Source organism: Ctenopharyngodon idella, unplaced genomic scaffold, assembly GCF_019924925.1.
Source record: "Ctenopharyngodon idella isolate HZGC_01 unplaced genomic scaffold, HZGC01 HZGC01CH25, whole genome shotgun sequence".
Classification (NCBI taxonomy): domain Eukaryota; kingdom Metazoa; phylum Chordata; class Actinopteri; order Cypriniformes; family Xenocyprididae; genus Ctenopharyngodon; species Ctenopharyngodon idella.
The window spans coordinates 339,509-360,402 of record NW_026138716.1 but is presented as its reverse complement, the minus strand read 5'-3'; the positions used below and the strand labels follow the sequence as shown (position 1 = coordinate 360,402).

At 35.6% G+C, this 20,894-nt stretch overlaps 1 protein-coding gene and 1 long non-coding RNA gene across 21 annotated transcripts in view; both read right to left on the bottom strand.

Annotated features, from left to right (window-relative positions):
* Positions 1 to 20,894, bottom strand: part of LOC127507914 (cytoplasmic polyadenylation element-binding protein 1-like) — a 119,363-nt gene that overhangs the window by 21,275 nt on the left and 77,194 nt on the right. The window lies entirely within an intron of this gene.
* Positions 9,539 to 17,901, bottom strand: LOC127507957 (uncharacterized). The gene is made up of 6 exons (XR_007928619.1): positions 17,808 to 17,901; positions 16,098 to 16,185; positions 15,579 to 15,626; positions 15,388 to 15,448; positions 9,865 to 10,026; positions 9,539 to 9,759 (listed from the first exon to the last, which is right to left on the bottom strand). It is a non-coding gene; the product is annotated as an uncharacterized LOC127507957 (long non-coding RNA).

Here is a 20,894-nt window from a genome sequence, read left to right as displayed (position 1 = left end):
TGATAAAAGCAGCTGTAGACGTGTAGAAACAGGGACGATACCTTTTAACCATGATGCGCGCTCCCGCGGACGGCAGTCAGTTCCCTTTCATGGGAACATCGACGCTGCTTCGTTCCCTATTCAGGGAACCAGGGTTACAAACGTAACATGAGAAGTAATTAAAGAAAGTAACTAAAAAGTATATTCCGCTTGCTGGGATGTAGAGACAGAATTTCTGCGGTGACGATATACAGTTTAGCTCTGTATAATAAAAATAGCCCAGTGCTTACAGAAAAGATTATGATCATTAAGGCATACATAAGGAAGATAAATAATATAAACAACACCTAATAACTGTTTTAAGCAGTGAGCTCGCTAGCTTTTGAGACTTACCCTGCGGAAATCCATTAAAATGACTGATAAACGCTGCTGCACGACATACTAATTCAATCCTCAACTAAACAAGTGAATGATCTCAGCATCGGGCGCGCATGCGACATTCACGCGCACAGACCGAGCGATCCGGAACCAATCAAAAGCCGTTCAATGGCCTTGGAACCAATCAGGTTTCGTCACGTGCGTTACACGCGTTGTAACATATTGTTTACACATTGTAACGGCTAAAAATGTTTTTCAAAATATCTTTCTTTTGAAAATATTAAAATTACAAATATATAAATATTTATAATATATTGCAGTAGGCCTACACATGATGTATTTAAACCCACTAAAATTGAATGTTCTTAAAGTACACAAAAAATATACTTTAAGTAAGAGTAACATAAGTATATGTTTTCTGTAAATACATTAACTTCACTAAAAGTATGCTTGTGTTTAGCATGCTTCTTAAAAGTGTAATTAAGCATATATTTATTACCAATGTACTTCTATTATACTGTTTGGAAAAATGCAATTCAATATATTTTTAATGCACTTCAAATAAGCCTGTTGGGAATACAAATGTATTATTAACATACTATTTGCATTGCAAGTATATTTTTAATACATTTAATACTACTGCTAAGCCTTTCAGGTTGTGGGTTTGAATCCTGTTGGGGCAGTTGAGACTCTCAGTTGGATTCAAACCCACAACCTGAAAGGCTTAGCAAGTTGACGATATACAGTTTAGCTCTGTATAATAAAAATAGTGCTTACACAAAGTAGGCCTACACAAATTGAAGCAAACAACAAGAGACAATACACTGAATTATAAAGAAAAGATTATGTAGCCTATTTAGTTTCATATTTATGTTTAAATATTATAATATCATATTTAATCTATGTTAATTATGAAAAGTGAACAGCATGAGTAAGACATCATAAGATTCGCAGTTTATGTCGGGAGGCATGGAGTGGGTCAGACAAAATCTCTACCGCTAATCCATCAGGACATTCTAATGAGATTTGTGGATCCACTTATTTATTGACCAATGTAAATATTCCTGAAACTGACAATATATTGTATTAAAGTAGATGTAAGGATGAAACTATTATATTAAACATGAGGTCTATGTCAATAAATTTTGTTAATAAAATACAATTAATAACACTTATACGCTTGAGACTAACAAAACCTGTGGAACATGATCTCCAACACAATCAGAGAAAACACAGAAGCTTTTGCTGTTGTTCTGTTTATGCAAAACGTGTTATGTAAATATTAACAGTGAAACATTTCTTAAACATTGATACAATAAAAAAAAGAAAAGAAAAAAAAAAGCTGTTATAGCCTATCAAAAACAGGTTGTTTGCGAGCACACATGCGTTTAATAAAAGCTTAAATAAAAAGTGTCCTTTCTGCGGGATCTGGTGTACACGGAGCTGTAGGATTTATCCACCAGCGTGCAGAATCTCTTCGTGTGCGCGTTGACGCCGGTGGCTCCGCACAAGGGACACACATACTGCTTCAAGTAAGGACACGTCACTTTCCCTTTGGTGTCTTTGAGGACATCATCCTCACCGTTATTTCTGCACAAACTGCAAAATTTCCATTTGGGCTGGCGCTCCCGCAGGGTTGTGGACTCCTTTTCTGCCTCGTATCAGTCGGGCCGCTTGGAGACTCCACGAGCGCGGTGGTTGGTTCCCTCTTGTCATCACCCTCGCCCGATTGCTCTCCCGCCCGCTGCATCCCTCTGATCATGTCAGCCAAACCCAAGTAGTCCTTCCAGGGCTGAAACTCCTTAAACTCATTGGATCCATGAGCTGACATGATGTAGCGGAGAAGGCAAGACGTCACAGCACGAGACCAATTAGGATACGATAAGTTTGCCCTCTGACTCCTGACCTCTAGAGGACACTGGTAAGTGAACTTTTTTTTTAAATATGAAATATTCTATGATGTTTAAAAAAAAACAAAAAAAAAACATGTACAATTGTAAAAGTTAACACACAAAAGTTTTCCAAAATAATAATTAATAATACTAATTTTTCAAGATTCAAGAACTTTAGTGTCATCTATACTTTAGTACAATTAAATTCTTATTTTGTCCATTCCTCACAAGAAAGACAACATACAAACATACCAACTAGGGAACCAACTGCCACGCTCATGGAGTCTCTAAGCAGCCCAGACAAGGAATAAGGGTCTTATCTAGAGAAACCATCTGTCATTTTCTAAAAAAAAATCAGATTTATATACTTTTTAACCACAATGCACTGCTTGCTGCTTCTTCTTGTAGAATTCCGGCAGAGAAGACTCTTATTCCTCGTCTGGGATCGTGTAGAGCTCTTTGAAGCTGCACTGAAACTGATATTTGGACCTTCAACCCGTTGAACCCCAGTGAAGTCCACTATATGGAGAAAAATCCTGGAGTGTTTTCCTCAAAAACCTTCATTTCTTTTCCACTGGAGAAAGAAAGACATGAACATCTTGGATGACATGGGGGTGAGTAAATTATCAGGACATTTTCATTTGAAAGTAAAAAAAAAATTATTTTGCGTTTTTTTGAAAAAAAATGTTTCACACACAGACCAGTGTTGGGGAAGCTACTTTGAAACTGTAGCTTGACAAGCTACAAGCTACTTGTAAGTTAAAGTAGTTAAGTTACATTCAAGCTGCCCTTCTGAAAAAGTAGTTACTATCAAAGAGTATAGCTACATTGAAACTACTTTTTTTTTCTTTTACAAGGACATTGTTATAAACAGGCCTAGGCAGTGAGCGGGATCAACAAGTATGAGCTGAAGAAAGTGTCTCCATCCACATCCATCCATCATAAACGTGTGTGGAGCACAGCTCCAGGAGGTTAATAAAGTCCTTCTGAAGTGAAGCGATGCGTTTGTGTAAGAAACAAGTGTAACACGTTATAAAGTAAAATATCTAGCTTCCGCCAGACCACCTTTTTCCGTAAGTTGAATAGGGAAGGTGTAGGATGTAGCGTAAGCTTTGTGAACTGTGAGAGATTTACACTTTCTTCATAACTTGAATACAGAAGGTGGTCTGGCGGAAGCTAGATATTTTACTTCATAACTTGTTAAATATATATATATATATATATATTTTTTTTTTTTTTTACACAAACGCATCGATTCGCTTCAGAAGGGCTTTATTAACCCCTCGGAGCCGTGTGAGGAACACGTTTATGATGGATGGAGGCGTTTATGTTGCAGTGATTTCTGATGTTGTGCTGTTGTTAGTAGTTTCCCCACATTCTTCAAAATATCTTCCTTTGTGTTCAGCAGAACAAAGAAATATATACTGGTTTGGAACAACCTGAGGGTGAGGAAATTGACAGAATTTTCATTTTTGGGTGAACAATCCCTTTAACATCACAATTCAGAGGACTCACAAAATCTGTCAAGAACATTGCATAAAACTACTTAGAGACTAGTTGTGCTTATTTTCTTATACATCATGGCAGTATTTATTTACCTGCCTTTTAATTCACAAATTATTATTGTCAGCGGATAGACGAGGAACACAGAGGTAAGTGATATAAACAACAGCAGGTTTATTGAACTGAGATGAACAACAACACAGCAGTGAAAGCAGTCCAGGTAAGCAGGCTGGGAGAGGGAATGTCTTGGTGTAGCTTATCTGTGAGTGATGCAGCCTTTGCAGGAGCTGAGGAGAACTAGGACGGCCAGTAGGAACAACAGGTAAGAATAACACAGGCGAGTCAATCCAGGAACACAACAAGGTAAGGTTGAGACCAGACAGTGAGTGAACCGGAGGAGTGCAGTTTTATAGAGCTGACGGTGATCGCTGACAGGTGCAAGGAAATTAGTTGTAGTTCATTGTTCTGAATCATTTTATGTCATGTGAGAACAATTGCAACAGTTCATATTTTCTTTCAGTTGATGTAACTGCTGTAATAAAGCCTGTATCATAGAATATTACTTGTCATTCTGTTTTTATTTTGTATATGTTTGTTGAATAGACTTAAATGTAATTTGAGGTACTTTAGCAAAACCATGGTTAAACTATGGTAATACAACCATAGTTAATTTGTGGTACTTGAACCATGGTTTGAACCAAAAACCATGGTTACTACAGTCATGGTTATTACAGTTTTACTGTAGTATTACTGTAGTAGAACCATGGTTTTTTAAAACCATGGATCGCACCAAAAAACCACGGCTACTACAGTCATAGTTTACTACAGTTTTACTATACTTTAACGCTCCTCCTCTCCATCTCTCACTCATAGCAGACTAGCGGTTGGAGGGGAGTGGTTTAAGCATTTTCAACCCAAGTCGTCAAACTGACGTCATCTGGGAAGGAACACCATTCCAGACCGGAAATAACTTTTCAGATTTTGATTAAAGATTACCACGACAAACAATTTTTTTTCTGTGTATTAACTTGCACGGATTAATTGTTCACCACAAGACTAGTAATATGCACTAACAAAGTAAATAGGGTCAATTTTATCGTGCAATATATGTACATGACCTCAATAATTATTGGTGACACAAAATATCGCCCATTATGTTTACATGATAATGAATGTCACCAACATTTTGCCAATCATGCTGTCATCTGCAGTTCCTACACAATAAAGTAAGGGTGCACTGTTGCTGAAAACACAAACCCTACTTAGCAGTCAAAGGCACAGATGCCTCAACAGGCCATATCTGCTGCTAAAACTGTTTTTCTAGAGGTGTGTTTTTTAAAAGTTTAAATTTATGCATGAGATGCTGCAAAAGATGCGATTACAATTGAAAAACTGTGCGGTGGAATGCAAAAAACACATTCTCTGTGAAAATGAACTCTACACTCTCAACTGTTGCTTCCCTTGTGAAATGGCCTTAACACTAGCTGTTAGTGTGCACTGTTTTGAACTGTGACATTTATATTTGCGCCGGAACAGCGGATTGCGGCTTTGAAATCGAGAGCATTCGGACTTGTTCTTCCAAACTGTCTGTAGTTGCCTGGAAAACACTATGACGCCTCAAATAACACCCTTTTTATCAGGCTTCGATGCACGTTCCCGAGAGCAACACGACGCATGCGTGGGGATGCAGGGATATGAGATACATGTGTCGTCTCATCGTCTGAATTATCCGGACTTTCAAGCTGCGGCATGACAATATCACAATCGATGCAGCTCACGCTCTCCTGTTCAGTAGGCATCACTTGGCACTGATGACATCCACACCACCAGCTCTCCAATCCTCTCTGTCTTTCAGAAGATTGTGACTGTGGTTGTGTTGCAGCCTCTTCCATCTCTTTTAGTTTGTTCTCTGTACATTCTTATTCACATAAGTAAGGTTGTGCAAAAAAATGCAATTCATCCTCTGACGAAATCTGCAGACATAGCTATGAACTGTTTTATGTTGAGTGTGCGTCTTCCTCTGTTTGTAAACACTACCCTGATAAATGTCCAGGTCATATGTCAGAACGCCAGCTCCTGCCTCATCAGCACACGCATGCATCATGGTGCTCTTGTGAACATGCGTCGGAGACTGGTACAGTAGAGAAGAAATTGTTGAATAAAGTTTTTTTTTTTTTTGCCACATAAAAAGTATTCTTGTCACTTCATATTAAGGTTGAACCACTGTAGTCACATGATCTGTTTTAAATATGTTTTTAGTAGCTTTCTGGATCTTGAGAGGTTTGGTGACATTGCTGGCAATAGAGTGGTGCAGATATGACATCACTTTGTAGGCCAAAACCCGGAAGCGAGTTAGCATTTTAGCACTTCCGGTTCCATCGCCCTAAAGTCAATGGGTTTTTTGAATGGGTTTTTGCTAAATCGCCTGAAATAAGGTCTGTGGTTAACAAAGCCTCTAAATATTTTCATCTATGACATAAAACACACCAGTTATAACCAGCTTGTGGTTTTTTTTAACCTTTATTTAGGCTTCAAAATGTATAAATGTTGTGTTAACTTGTAAAGATTATCTTGATAGACAAAACGTGTAAGTGTCATAACCCTTTGTTAAACAGAGAGCTTATTTTTTGCGATTTTCCAAAAGTCTAATGGAAAAATGCATAGGCTTTCAAACAAGGGAACCCATGCGCCGCTAACTTCCAGGTTGGCCTACAAAGTGACGTCATACCTGCACCACTCTATAAAGGCCTCACTGAGCCATTGGATTTTATCAAAAATATCTTAATTTGTGTTCTGAAGATGAATGAAGGTCTCACGGGTGTGGAACGACATGAGGGTGAGGAATTAATGACAGAAATTTCATTTTTGGGTGAACTAACCCTTTAAGCAGACTGGAGACATGAGGGTTCACTGTTTAGGTCCCTGTCCACTTTGATATGACTCCTCCAGCCTTGGCGACTTTTTCTGGATTTATCCCAATGAACCGCCTGAAACATTTTGTATTTAAATACTTTTGAAAAAAAAATCAAATGTATTTAAATACATTTAAGCTTGGTATTTTTATATTTTCAAAATACATAAAATACTTTTTACCAGTCAACCTCTCTATTAGGCAGCTGATTTCAACTAGTTTAACTAGTTCAGATGTGCCTTTTTCATACATGTGAGCTGCAGCAGTATTGGTGCATCTACAGCTGGGTGAACAAATGATCTGGATTCTTGGGGAAATCTTGTTAAAGCCAAAATGTTGAAGATATTTAATTTAGAATAAAATGTACTGTCCTATTCATTGACAACCATATAAACGTTCACAGCCCTATTTAGTCAGCTTGTTGGTCAAATACATGCTATTTTGCTTTGTATAAAATTTACAAAATTCTTGGTGATTGGTGATTCATATACAGTATGTAAGTTAGGCACTACCTTTCAAGCGTGAGTTTTTTTAAGGCGACCGTTAAACGTTTGCCCTTATTGTTTCCATGGTGACACGTCATGCGTGTCACATTTTAAACTGTAATAATATTTCATAATATTGCTGTTTTTTTCCCCTGTATTTTTGATCAAATAAATGCAGGCTTGATTATATATATATATATATATATTTTTTTTTTTTTTTTCACTTTGCCCCTTTTTCACATTTGAGCCCCTGCCCCTGAGGATCTCTCTGCACGTCCCTGCGATAGAAATTATATATCAATATTCCTATTAATTATCTAAAGTAAAAAAAAACCCTTTTTTTTCTGGGTCTCAGGAGGATATCCTTTTTTAGATTCTGGTTCTCAACAAACTTTTCTTTTGGTATCTTCATTTTAAAGGCTCTCGATGGTTCAATCTCAGAGATATGGAGATCTTAATGCGGTCCCATCAGTAAATTGGTTGAATGTACACATTTTCAGTGGTCAAAATCCAAATGTGGGTCACTTTTATACAAACAGCCGATGCTGTTTTTATTTTGAAGAGGAATATCTGAAGAACAAATAATGTTGAAACTAGAAATGCTATTATTATTATTTGGACATCGACTGACAGTACTTCATAATGGCATATAAAAGCTAGCTTGCATTTTAACCAGTACCAGAACACCTGGTACTAGTCTGCTGCAGCTTGTTTTACCATTCCATTTTCAGAGCTATTTATACCTGGTATCTCACAGTGTGTTCTCATCAGTGGTAACAGATGTTACTACTAATTTATGCTGCTAAAACATCCAATCAGCAGCCAGCGTACCTTAATCAACATATGGTGTAACGTTCAAGTCATATTAATGTATAATTTGCATGCAAAATGACTTGGAGTTGCAGTACATCATACTTAAAGAAAATAAATAGACACAAACAGCATCATAACTCTATGCACTTACAGACCAATTTGATCATGTTTATTTATTTATTTATTAGGGCACCATTAGGCTCGAAATGATTAACAGTTGTAATGCTGTTTTGTTTTTTGAGCGGTTGGAATCCTGAGCCACGCCCACACACAAACGCTAGACCGGATGCGGAAGCTGCACTCGCGGTTTTCGAAAGGTCATTCCATTTACGCGTTTGCGATAAGTACTTAATTAATGTTTATCTCTTGCTCACAATGACGTTAAACTATGTCTAATGTATCACTTTTATAATTTTTTTATCCACTACCAAAATCGTGTGGCCCTATTGTCTCAACTGTGTGTAAGCAAATGAATTTTGTGTTTTAATCGTGTTCGTGTATCTTTTAGCGTGTTGTGGGATTTATACGTAAATTCATTCTCTTCTCCTAAAAAGGCATGTGGCTTGTGACCTAGGAGGAGGAGAAGGACAAGATACAAGATGCTCAAAAAGATGAACGACAGCTTGGAGTTAAGTGCTGCTGTGCCTGAGGAAGAGGCACAGCACTACATTGAGAAAAATAAGGAGGTCAAATTTTATTTAACCATCTCACTGCTTCAGATCTGCTTCATAGCATCTTCATCCTCATTCAGTGCAAGTTCAAATATTCACATCAAACACAATGATGTTTTTGTTTTTTCTTACAGAAGAAGACCCAGGACTAACCGCCAAGTGTTTAAAATTTAATGTGTTCCTAATAAAATGTAATAACTTTACCCATTGTTTAATCATTTTTCTTTTATTACTACCAACAAAGAACAGCATAAACTGTTGAATGAATAATAAATAAATTAATGTTAAGCAATATAAAATGAGATCAAAGCTGATGGAGACTGAACAAAGAAAAAAGAGGAGGAACGAGTAAGAGAGGAGAAATTCAACTATCAGCAGCTACACAGGTAAAAAGAGCAGAACGTGTCAACCGTAGACTCTTAAACAAGAACACACAAATGAGTCAATACTACTAAACTAATAACAAAAAAGGAAGCTCTTATGAAACACTTGTGGTGAAATGTTGTGTTGCAAAGCCTAAAACACAGGGGAAAGGGTTAATTTTACTTGTTTTCATGAATACATGTTTCATAACCGCTACAACTTAAAAATGGCAATGAAATGAAACAATAGGTTAAAGGAAAAAAATTATTGGGAACACAACAAAGCACAACAACGATTAATGAATTAATGTCAACATGAAACAATACGAACAATCACAATAATTAGCTACTCTAAAGGCTGAACAAAGAAGAGGAGGAACGAGGAAGAACAAGAACACACTAACTAAGCAATACTAATAGATAAGTAAACAAATAATAATTACAATAATAATGAATTACAACAGCATATGCTGGTTAAGGTAGGTTTTGGAGCTGGTATGCTGGTCCTAAGATGGTCCAGGACCAGCACTTGACCAGCATAAACCAGCATACCAGCTCCAAAACCTACCTTAACCAGCATATGCTGTTTTTTCAGTAGGGATGGTCTGGCCTGTCACACGTCTGCACATTTTACCACTCTGATAATCACTCTCACTCTTCCCAAACATCTCCATACAGTTCTCTCTGTTTTTGCTACACAGTTCCTCAACCAACACTGGCATCTTCTTGGGCACATCCTCATCTGGACAGCTGCTTGAGGACTGTCTAAATAATGAACAAATACAAAAATAAATTAACTACATAAAGAGCAAAATGCAAAAATGTTATTTTATTGAGGTAACAATGTGCAATTTGTCAAACCAAACTCACGTGCAGCTCAATGAGCTCCCCATCACTCGTCATGGCATCCGCTGGCTGAAGAGACTCGGATCAGGAGGTATTGTCTGTGTCACATCTGTTCAGTCATGTATCTTTTTTATGTGTCTACCATCCTGCCACAGTTAGGCCCTGGACATGTTGATGCACCTGTTCCTAACCAAATGTAAAAAAGAACAGGAACTTAAAAAAGATACATGACTGAACAGATATGACACATCAGCATATGACATCAAAGTACCTCGACTGGAGAGCAAAGGACTCTTTTGAATCGCTCTCGCGGTCATTTGATGTCATACGCCGATCGCGGTCGAACAAGCATTTCTGTCCACCTACAACAACAAAGCAGGTATTTATTTCATTCTGATTTTATTTCAGTGAAACAGTGTGAGAATATTAGATGCATGCACTGTCAAAGATGTTTTATTTCAGCTCGTTTTGAAATGTGGCAACAACAACAGCACGACAGTATATATGCGATCCTCCATCATTAAGACTTTTTGCATTGCGGATCTATTTTAAAAATGTAAAAAAACGGCTTTTCAACACAGTCCAGGTTTGAATTCGACCGATTCGACTCTGGATTTGGAATTTCAGAATGATCATAGCATCATTTCAGATGGGATGAGTCTGAACATTATTCCAGTTATGAATGAATTATTCTGTCACAGACTTTTTTTTTTTAATTCCTAAAGTATATAACTACGAGAAGTTTCTTCTCTAAATATGTTTCCATGCATTTTATTTTGTTGATTGATTGTTCGAGTTACATTCATTCACATCTTGTGCAGTATCTTAAAATGTGCAAAATATGACTTACATTACTGCATCAGAAACCCACTTTAAAAATGACAGAACAGTGAATAGATCATCGCTAAGACATGGCATGGACCATTTTATGGTCCATTTATTCAGCTTCTTAAAGGGAGGTGTAATGCTATTTCATGCATTCTGACTTATGCTGTTAAAGAGTTGCATTCTCATGCTAAACATGGCCAAAGTTTCAAAACACGAGTTGGACGTATGACGGAGTATTTCTGTGCCAAATAGACTACTTCCGGTTTCAGAGAGTTTTTTCTGAGTATGGCCCTTTATCACGTAATAAAGGGCGGAATTCCTTGTACACATTCAGTCGTCGCTCCCAAAATGAATTCAACGAGTCATCCTGTTAATGTTGTAAATTAATTATGTCTCCATTTGTCATTACCGATTACAGAGTATCTGGCGCCACCGCACGGTTAAAATAAACACATTTGCCGAGTACATTGGTATTAAAAACGGCTTTTAAAAACTGTTCATGATTCAGTTTTGGGGACCGTGACAGAAGTTTGGTGCTGTCGTGGAACAAGGAACAGCATTTTTCCTCCTCCTGACTCGAGTGCCTCATCTTCTTAATCTCCTCACGTAAATGATTACATTTCGATGAATTGCGTTTCTTCCCCACCGCAGAAACCACCACAGGTTCATCAATGCCGTCAAAATTATTCATTTTTCTGTTTTTGTTGATCACAAAGTACAAAGCAGGTAAGGAAATCTAGGATGCCGGGTGTATTCAGAGCGCCGCCATTACTGTTTACAGTGCGTGGAATGGTGCGCTGTGATTGGATGAGCGGATATATCTCATTCTGCAGAGAAGGGAGACTGGCATTTGTCGCGTTTTGAAAAGAAAGGGAGAAAACATGAAAGAATAACACGACGCAAAATTAATAAGTGACTTTTCAAAACCGACCAGATACAATACTGATTTTGGCGGAAACTCAATTCCTTTTTTTTTTTTCTCTAAAAAAATGGCATTTATTGCGTTTTGGAACCAAACTCTTCATATACTTCTACACAAACTAATGTTAACAAATGAGATGTTTCTGGACCTCAAAAGGTGCAATGACATTGCTGCCTATGTGTGGATCAGAAGCCCTCAGATTTCATCAAAAATATCTTAATTTGTGTTCCAAAGACAAAAAAAGGTCTTACGGGTTTGGGACGACATGAGGTTGAGTAATAAATTACAGAAATTTCTTTTTTTGGGTGAACTAACCCTTTAAAGTAGTTGAAAACATGGTTAAAAAAGTCAACGTGACTGCAGTGGTTCAACCTTAACCCAGATAGCATGTAGTAATCAGCCCGAGCTCGGCTGCCCCACAGCGCCTGCTGCTCAGACTCGGCATCGGCGTGTGTTAACCGGGCCGATTGTGGCCTGCAGTTCGCTCTGGCACATGTATATTTGTTACGGCTGTAAAGCACTGGGCCGATTCTTGTTCACCGTAACTGGCCCAACTCTGGCTATAGAGATCTGTGCCACTTCTGGCAATGACTCAGCTTATGTTCACTCACAGATGGTTACATAAGCAATAATTAAAATTGTCTTAAAATTGACTTCGTTTCCTGGCAGTATCTAATATGAATTAACGTTACACGTTTAATGTAGCGAATTTGTCAAAAACAACATATCTGCGGAAAAACCTATATAATAAAAGTGCCATATAAGACAGAACATTCTCTAATATGTATAATATCAAATCTATTTTTAAGTAATGTAGCAATTCATTATTTTATACGCTTTCATGTATTTTAAACGCACTTCACTGCTCGCTCAGGTGATTCATTCATCTTCACGCGTGCGGTGGTGGGAGGGGTCTCGTACCTGTGCTAGTGTCCGCCATGTTTGTGCGGTTTGGAGCGGATGCGAGCAAAACAATGGATTATTTACCAAGAGATATTAATGTTTGAGGTCATTTCGACAACATTCTGGTAAGCATCGACGCACATTTACATTTGTAGTATTTTTACTTAGCTGACGCTTATAAAGGAACTTGCTAAAAGTTAACTTCACGTGACTGCCGCGAACGCGGCTTTCTTGGCGTGCCTGAAAACTTTCGGTATGTCACCTATACAGCTAATAAACGGACAAAATCTTTTTCATCTTTGATCTAAGCATTGTTATGTGGATCTCGAGTGTTTACGCTGCACTAAACTTTGACGCGCAACACTCTGATCTGCAAACAAAGAGCTGAGGAAGAGGATGAATACGGTCTTGCATACACCAGGAGAAAGAGCAGGTTTGTTTGTTTGTTTTTAGTTTCCACACTCATATATTTTTATAAATGCAATTGTAATATACTGTGATAGAAGATCATTGTTTTCAAATAACCTCAATTAATTAAATACAAAAGCTAGTTAACTGTGTAAGCAGATTTTACATGTACAGATGCTCATGACTGCTAAAACATGGAATACAACACAAACAGCATCACAGCTTTTGTTGCTACTAGCTGCTTTTTCACTCAGCATGTTAAGACACACAGGAATAAGTGATTATTTCTCATAACTTAAATTGCTTTTAATATTTCTCTATTTTGTAGTAATCAAGAGAAGTGTTATCATCGCTGAAGAAATGGCAGATTTGAATCCCCAGACACCGAGCAGTGCAAGCCCTGAAGAAATAAGACCATAGACATCATCTTTATTCTGTTTCTCTGACTGAACTAGCATGAAGCTGTTGGAGCCAATGAGAAAGCTGGTAAGTTCAAGTAAAGTTTGGAACATTCAGTTAGACCATGTTACCTTTATTAATAGATACTTGTATGCTATTTGCTTTTTACAGGTGGAATGTAAACCTGAGTAAACGCCGCTACTTTAATGATTATTTCTAAGTTTACTGAGCGATGTAAACTGCTGTCATCCACATCACATCATTGCACTAACTGACATTACCAGAAGAATCCTTTCAGCATGGCAGATATTCGCAAGTGTCTGTCTTAATGAAGAAAATGTAGGGCAACAATGTTAACGTTATCTACCTTTTTTCCCCCATCATCACAGTCCTACATTTTATAAGTGTATTGCTGCTTTTTGTTAAACACACTGATCTGAGAAATGTGATTTTATTCCTACATTCATGTGAATAAACTAGCAGTAGCTTTATCTACGATTAGTAAACCTTTTCAATCTTACTTTATTTGCAGGCTGAACTGGATGCTTACTGAAGAGGTAAGGTAACTTCAATTGAGTTGAAATGTAAGTTGCGTGATGTCTCCTCAGATAACCGGACACAGACTTGACCTTCTCTTTTCTACATCCATAGCTGGTTATACGCTTGTGTGTTTTTGGTTTTCTAGGTTTGTACAAAGTTACACCGTATCACTGAAAAAGGCACACATCAACAAGATTTCATTGCTGCCTATGTGTGGATCAGATACCCTCGGATTTCATCCAAAATATCTTAAATTGTGTTCCGAAGACGAACAAAGTGTTACCAAAAGAAAGATTACCTTAACAGAGAAACGATCTAAATGTTGCTGTGTCATCAATGAATGTGTGTATATTTGCTCTGTAGCAGGGAGGCTGCGGGTCCTTAAAAAGTCTTAAAAAGTCTTAAATATATTTTTCCTAACAAAGGGCCTTAAAAAGTCTTAAAATGGAAAGGAGAAAGCGGCGCAGACGCGTTTTCCATGTGTTTTTAGACGTGACATATGAACGGTCCCTAAAAGAGTTCAAATGGTTCAGCGCGCCAAATGCGAGTAGAATCAGCGCTGAAACGTGTTACTCGCCCGGTAACTTTTGAGAATTTAATATAAAATTCGCAACGGCTGTGATGTAATTATATCAATAATAGTCTGTAGTTTGTGTAACAGTACTGTGTTTTCATTTTCGATTCACTGTAAGTGCTACTTTGATTGTGACGTTTAAATTTGCATTTGGGAACGAAACATTCGTCATTAGAATCGTTTATAATTCAGAAGTTTATAAGAGAAGTTTCAGTGTCACATGATCCTTCAGAAATGCTGATTTTCTGCTCAAGAAACATTCACTATTTATTATTATCAATGTTAAAATGCAGTTTATAATATATTAAAATAGAAAACTTTTTTTTATTTGTAAGAATATTTCACAATATTGCTGTTTTTACTGTATTTTTGATCAAATAAATGCAGTCCTGGTGAGAAGAAGAGATTTTAAAATCATTAATAATTGTTTCCAAACTTTTCGCAGGTACTTTAATAATAACAATTCTATTAATACATTTAATATATTATGTAATATATTAATTATTATCATGATTATTAAATGCTGCTTTTTATTTTACAGAACAGTAGTATGTATTATAATTTATTGCATATTTAATTAACATTATTATTGTGATAAAATATATATTTAAAAAAAAAAAAGAAGAAGAAGTGCCGGGGGCATGGCTTGGGTGCGTGGTCAGATTTTCCTGTTTTTTTTATCTCTAGCTGATCACATGCCTGATATATATATATATATATATGTGTGTGTGTGTGTGTGTGTGTATTTCCATCGCAGGATTGGTCTTAAATTTCATTATTAAATGAATTATTATTAAAAAGTATTAGTATTAAAAATGTCTTAAAAAGTCTTAAATTTAACTTGTTCATATCTGTAGACACCCTGTGTAGTCCTCCCTAGCGTCTCTGGATCAATGACATACAGTATTAGTAAATTACGACCATTTTTCAGATATAGTGTATTGTGTAAATCTGCGTATCTATTTATGCTTACCAAAAAAATCCAGCTCTTGGCAAGGTGTCAAGACCTTTCCATGTCCGTGATGGCTCGGGTGCTGAAAATACAATGCAGAATCATATTTTTAATAATATTACTATCTGCTGTTATAGACAAATGACAACAAAGTTATAGTTCACAGTAAAAAATAAATAAATAAATAAAAATCTTTTTAGATAATTTCTTACTTGTTCTTGGTGAGGAGAGCAGGGCCTGTTGTATGGTGTTGATATTGCCTAAAAAAACGAGAGAGAGAGAGAGAGAGAGAGAGAGAGAGAGAGAGAGAGAGAGATTTTTGTATCTAACAACACTTTCACACAGTACTTATGTTATCTACTGCATCCATCCATCAGGAATTACAGCTTCACTGCTCTGAGGTGAATCTCACAAATGAAAACATTCTGAAAGTGTTACTTACTTTTTTATTGTTACTGAGCCCTGCAGATGAGTTCAATTAACAATCTTTAAATTGTATTAAATTTAATAGATTCATTAATAGACCCATTTGACTGTTTACAAGAAAATACTTAAAATAGCGTATGCTTACCTTCATTGCTAGTTTTTATAGGAACACCCACCTGGAGGGTAAAACAAGGCCAAACCTTAAGGTGAATACTCTACTGTTTAGTGATTGAAATACTGCAGCAGGTGCTGTTTATGGATCACAAGTGCCAGAAACGTGCATTTTACTCACATATTTTGTTTACCTTTTTTGAGACGCAATTGACAGGCCTGTCCTGCAGTTCTATGGATGTTTTGCCCTCCAGGTCTCTGCTCCAGTCGCCTGACTGAAAACTATATAAAAATGGAACTTAGTTCAGATATATCAATATAAAATGTCCACATGGAACACAAATAAAGTAGGTTTGGGTATCTAAATATAGCCTACTTTAAAACTTTCTGTTTGCCCTATGTATCTAAAATAACCTTTTTTTTTTTAGATAAATATTATTAGAAATGTTTTCTAACAATATAAATCTTTACTGTCACTTTTTTTTAATCAATCTAACTCATCATTGCTGAATAAAAGCATTAACGTCTTTAAAAAAATAATCCACACTTTTGAACGGTTTCTATTTTTTATTAATACAAATAACGTTGATGATAATCAGCATATTACATTGATTTCTGAAGGATCATGTGACACTGATGACTGGAGTAAAGATGCTGAACATAAATAATATTTTAAAGTAGCCTATATGAAAACAAAAAACCATTATTTCAAGTTTGACAATATTAAGTTTTTTTTTTTTTAATTATTATAAATATTTTATATATAAAAAAAAAATATTTGAAACGCTGTGCATTTGTTTTGGAAACGCTTAAAAGAGTTAAAAGAGTTCTCCAACTCAAATCTCACATCGAGAACGTAGTTAGTGATATCAGCCGAATAAAACCGCTTCTGGTAATAGCACAGCTTTATTGCAGCAAATCCCAAATCAGCAGTAGTGTTTTTGTTTTTTTAAATAAATATTATTAAATTATAAAAAAATCCAATATAACCCTGCCTCATGTCTGAGGCTGTAACACATATGTAATAAAAATGGCACACACATTTAGGAAACTGAATAAAGAGGAGATATGAAAAGGAATTGAAATAACTTTTAGTTCTCATTATGCATACAGTTATAACAGATGAATGTTGCTTTAACAATTTTCCATAAAGGTCCTCAGACGATGTGTCGTTATCAGATCATGCGGTGATTTACAGCACATCATGTCATATGTGTAAACGACAGGACTAACTAACGAGTGACTAGTGTTAATGGAAGTCATTAAAGTCTCTTATGCCCACCAAGGCTGCATTTATTTGATTAAAAACAGCATTATTGTGAAATATCATTACTTAATGCTTCCTTGATGAATAAAAGTATTTCTCTTTTGTTTTAATCTTACCAAAAATGTTGAATGGTATCATGGTTTCCACAAAAATATGAAGCAACACAACTGTTTTCAGCACTGATAATAAATATATTCACTAGAAAACTTATCAAAAGTGACAGTGACAAATAAATTCTGTTCATTGAACTTTCTATTCATCAAAGAATCCAGAAAAATTAAATGTATAACAACAATTTTAAGCTACTGTTTTCAACACATAATATTCATAAATGTTTCTTGATCAGCAAATCATCATATTAGAATGATTTCTGAAGGATCATGTGACACTGAAGACTGGAGTAATGATGCTGAAAATTCAGCTTTGATCACAGGAATAAATTACACTTTACTATATATTCACACAGAAAATAGCTATTTTAATTTGTAATAATATTTCGCAATATTACTGCTTTTAATTAGGTTAATTAGGTTACCCTAACCCTAATTTTAATGTAAATGCAGCCTTGACGATCATAAGAGATTTATGACCTATGCTGAGATATTAAAAAGGTTGTCAATTTACTGTCAATAAATACCTTGAGATGGCTTGAAAAACACACAAACCATATCTTGTCGCAATGGTATGTTCATTGTCTTCACGTTTCATCAGTCAGTATGTTTCTGCATTTTATTCAGCTGCTGCTAAAGCGAATAGCTGAATTACTTCTGCGAGAGAGCGCCCTCTGGCTTCCAGTATGAATGAAACATATATTACACGAGAGTGAGCATGTTTAGATCGCCTCATTTTAGTTAAGAATAAAACGACAAGTAATGCATAGACTATCTTGTCTCTTTGAATTTAAATCAATATTTATTCATTTATTTATTGGCCTCTATGTGAACACATTAAAATATAAAATAGTTTTGCTCAGTTAAAAATTAAAATTCTAAAAAAGAAAGTCATGTCAAGTCACCTTTATTTATAAAGCGCTTTTTACAGTGCAGATTGTGTCAAAGCAGCTTTACAGTGATAACTGGCAAATAATTTTGGCTGCACAGCAGCTCTAGAAGAAAATGGTGTCATTGTCCAGCTAAAGTAAATTCAGTATTGATTTAGTAAAAATCAATAGTTATTCGCTTGTTCTTTACAAACGTTCATCATGTCACCAATTCTTTCGTGTTCATAAAGTTCTGCATCTTTTGTGTGTATTGTGTGTGTAGGCTTGTGTGATATTTATCACTGTTACAGGAGACGTTCTGTATTTATTTGCATTCATATCTGATCCTGGTACAATAAATGCCCAGTTACCTTATAGTGTATATATAGTCCCCTAAGAATTCATTTCTCTTATTTTTTTAGTTTTTTTTCCTGTGCATGTGTAAACATTCATACACTTTCCAATCTCAAATATTAATCTTGATATTTAAATATTTGATATTTGTTTATTCCTACTAGGATTCTCAGTATTTTCTTACTGGAGTTGTTCTTCTCTAGTGATTTGTGATTGTTTTATAGCATTTGGCTGTTTTAGAGTTGTCATTCCACTTCGTCAGACAAAGTAAATATATATAGTCATGTGAAACTATAGTAGTCAACATTTAAAGTGGACCAAAAAAGTTAATGAAAGTTGTCCTAAGAACTAAGTTGTCCTAAGAAGAAGGTTTTAGGACAACTTTGATGAAAGGTTTTGATCCACTTCAAATGTTGACTACGTTTAGTTAATTTATCTATATATCAGCTCTGGAGAAAACAGCCATGTCATCGTCCAGCTCAGCTCAGTTCGCATACAAAGGTGTCAATGCAGGCAGATCAAAAACATTGTTGAACATATAGAGTGTCCCCAACCAGGGGCGTTTCTAGGTTTTAAAAACATCAGGTGCTGTTTGCAATATTGTTTTATTGGTAAACATAAATATCATTTCACATTCTTGGAGGTTAAAAAACAAAAACAAACATAGGCTATTCTCTTTGGCATACCAAGGGCCGTACACAGGGTTTCATAATTACCAAGATCACAAAATAGTGTTTGCTAGGGGGGTTGGGGGCATGCCCCCCGATAAAATTTTGATTCCACTGGTGTGCATATGTGCATTTTAAGACGTTTGAAGGCCAAAACAAGGGAAAACAATAGCTTCAAAACCATGTCAGTATTTCACACATTATTTGTCAAGCACAGCCCGATAACAGATACATAAACATGAGTATCAGGTTAAATGTTGCAATGAATGATCCACAATACAAACTGGAAATACAGAAGAGGATGTTTAATGCTACTGATAGTTCAATTGAAGAGGTTTAATGCTACTGATAGTGGTGAAATATCAGCATTCTTGGAAATATAATAACCAGTTGGTTTACAATAAGGTCCTATTAGGCAATGTTTGTTAATGTATTAAGTAACATTATCAATGAGCAATACAATTTTTATTTACAGTAGGCCTAGTTATTATTCTTTGTTAACTTTATAAAAAAGCCACTGTTCACTGTTTGTTCATGTTAGCTCAGGTCCATTAAATAATATTATCATACAACTTACTTTTGATTTTAATAAAGCATTAGTAAATGTTGAAATCGACATCAATAAAGATTAACAAATGCTTTAAAGTAGGCCTATTGTTCATGTTAACTAAAGAATTAGCTAATGTTAACTAACAAATGGAACCTTATTGTAAATGTTACCAAACAATAATAAAGAATCAGGACATTTTCAATCAATATTGAGGGTATGATTTAATCCAGAATGTAAATTTTTTTATGTGTAAGTCTTTAAGTTTTTCACAGACAGAGTTTAGATTAAGCCAGGATTAGGCCTTAGTTCAATAAGACATGTAAGTTGCTTTTATAAATGTGCCCTAGAAAAAATGAATAAATTAAAAATATAACAACATTATTTTATAAAAGCTACTTATAAATGTGCCCTAGAAAGAAAGAAAAAACATTACTGGTGGTGTGCTTTTGAACCAAAACAATGACACTTTCAGTTAAAGCAGCTCAAACATGCATTTTAGTCTGGGACTAGCTTAAGCCTGGTCTGTGAAATATATCTTTAATGACATCTTTGACACAAGTTAAGCATCAAAACTTAAAACAATACTCTTCCTACTACTAATGGAAACGACATGATTATGTTTGTAAATGCTTATGGCTGTTACATCTAGTAGTAAACATTTACATTACACTTGATTTCCACCAAATAGCACTAATATTCCTCCTTTTGTTGGACTTTAAATGTCATTGATCAATTTTTAACTTAAATACTGCTTTTATAAAACAAAATGTCATAGCCTATGCTTGTTATGCCTTAGTTAACTTCTTTTTAGAGCTGGGCAATACTATGTTTTTCCGCAGCGTTGAAATCAGGCAAATATAAATGTTAAATAAAATTTATTTAGGATCTTTTTGTTTATTATTTTGGCCTTGCTCCCTCCTAAAGCTTTTGTTTCCTATTTCTTCCCTTTTTTAATAAATTATGCTTCAGTTTGATCTTTGGTTGGCAGTGTTTCTTCTGTGAGCTGGGGTTGGGGATGACAAGTTCCCCATGGTCTCTCTCATTTTTGTTACATTTTTCCCTAGACCTAAAAAGGGGAGATTGTAACAGAACACAGAACTATATACAAAGCACATAACAATGATTAATAAATGAATGACAAAACGAAACAAACAATCACAATAATTGTATTAA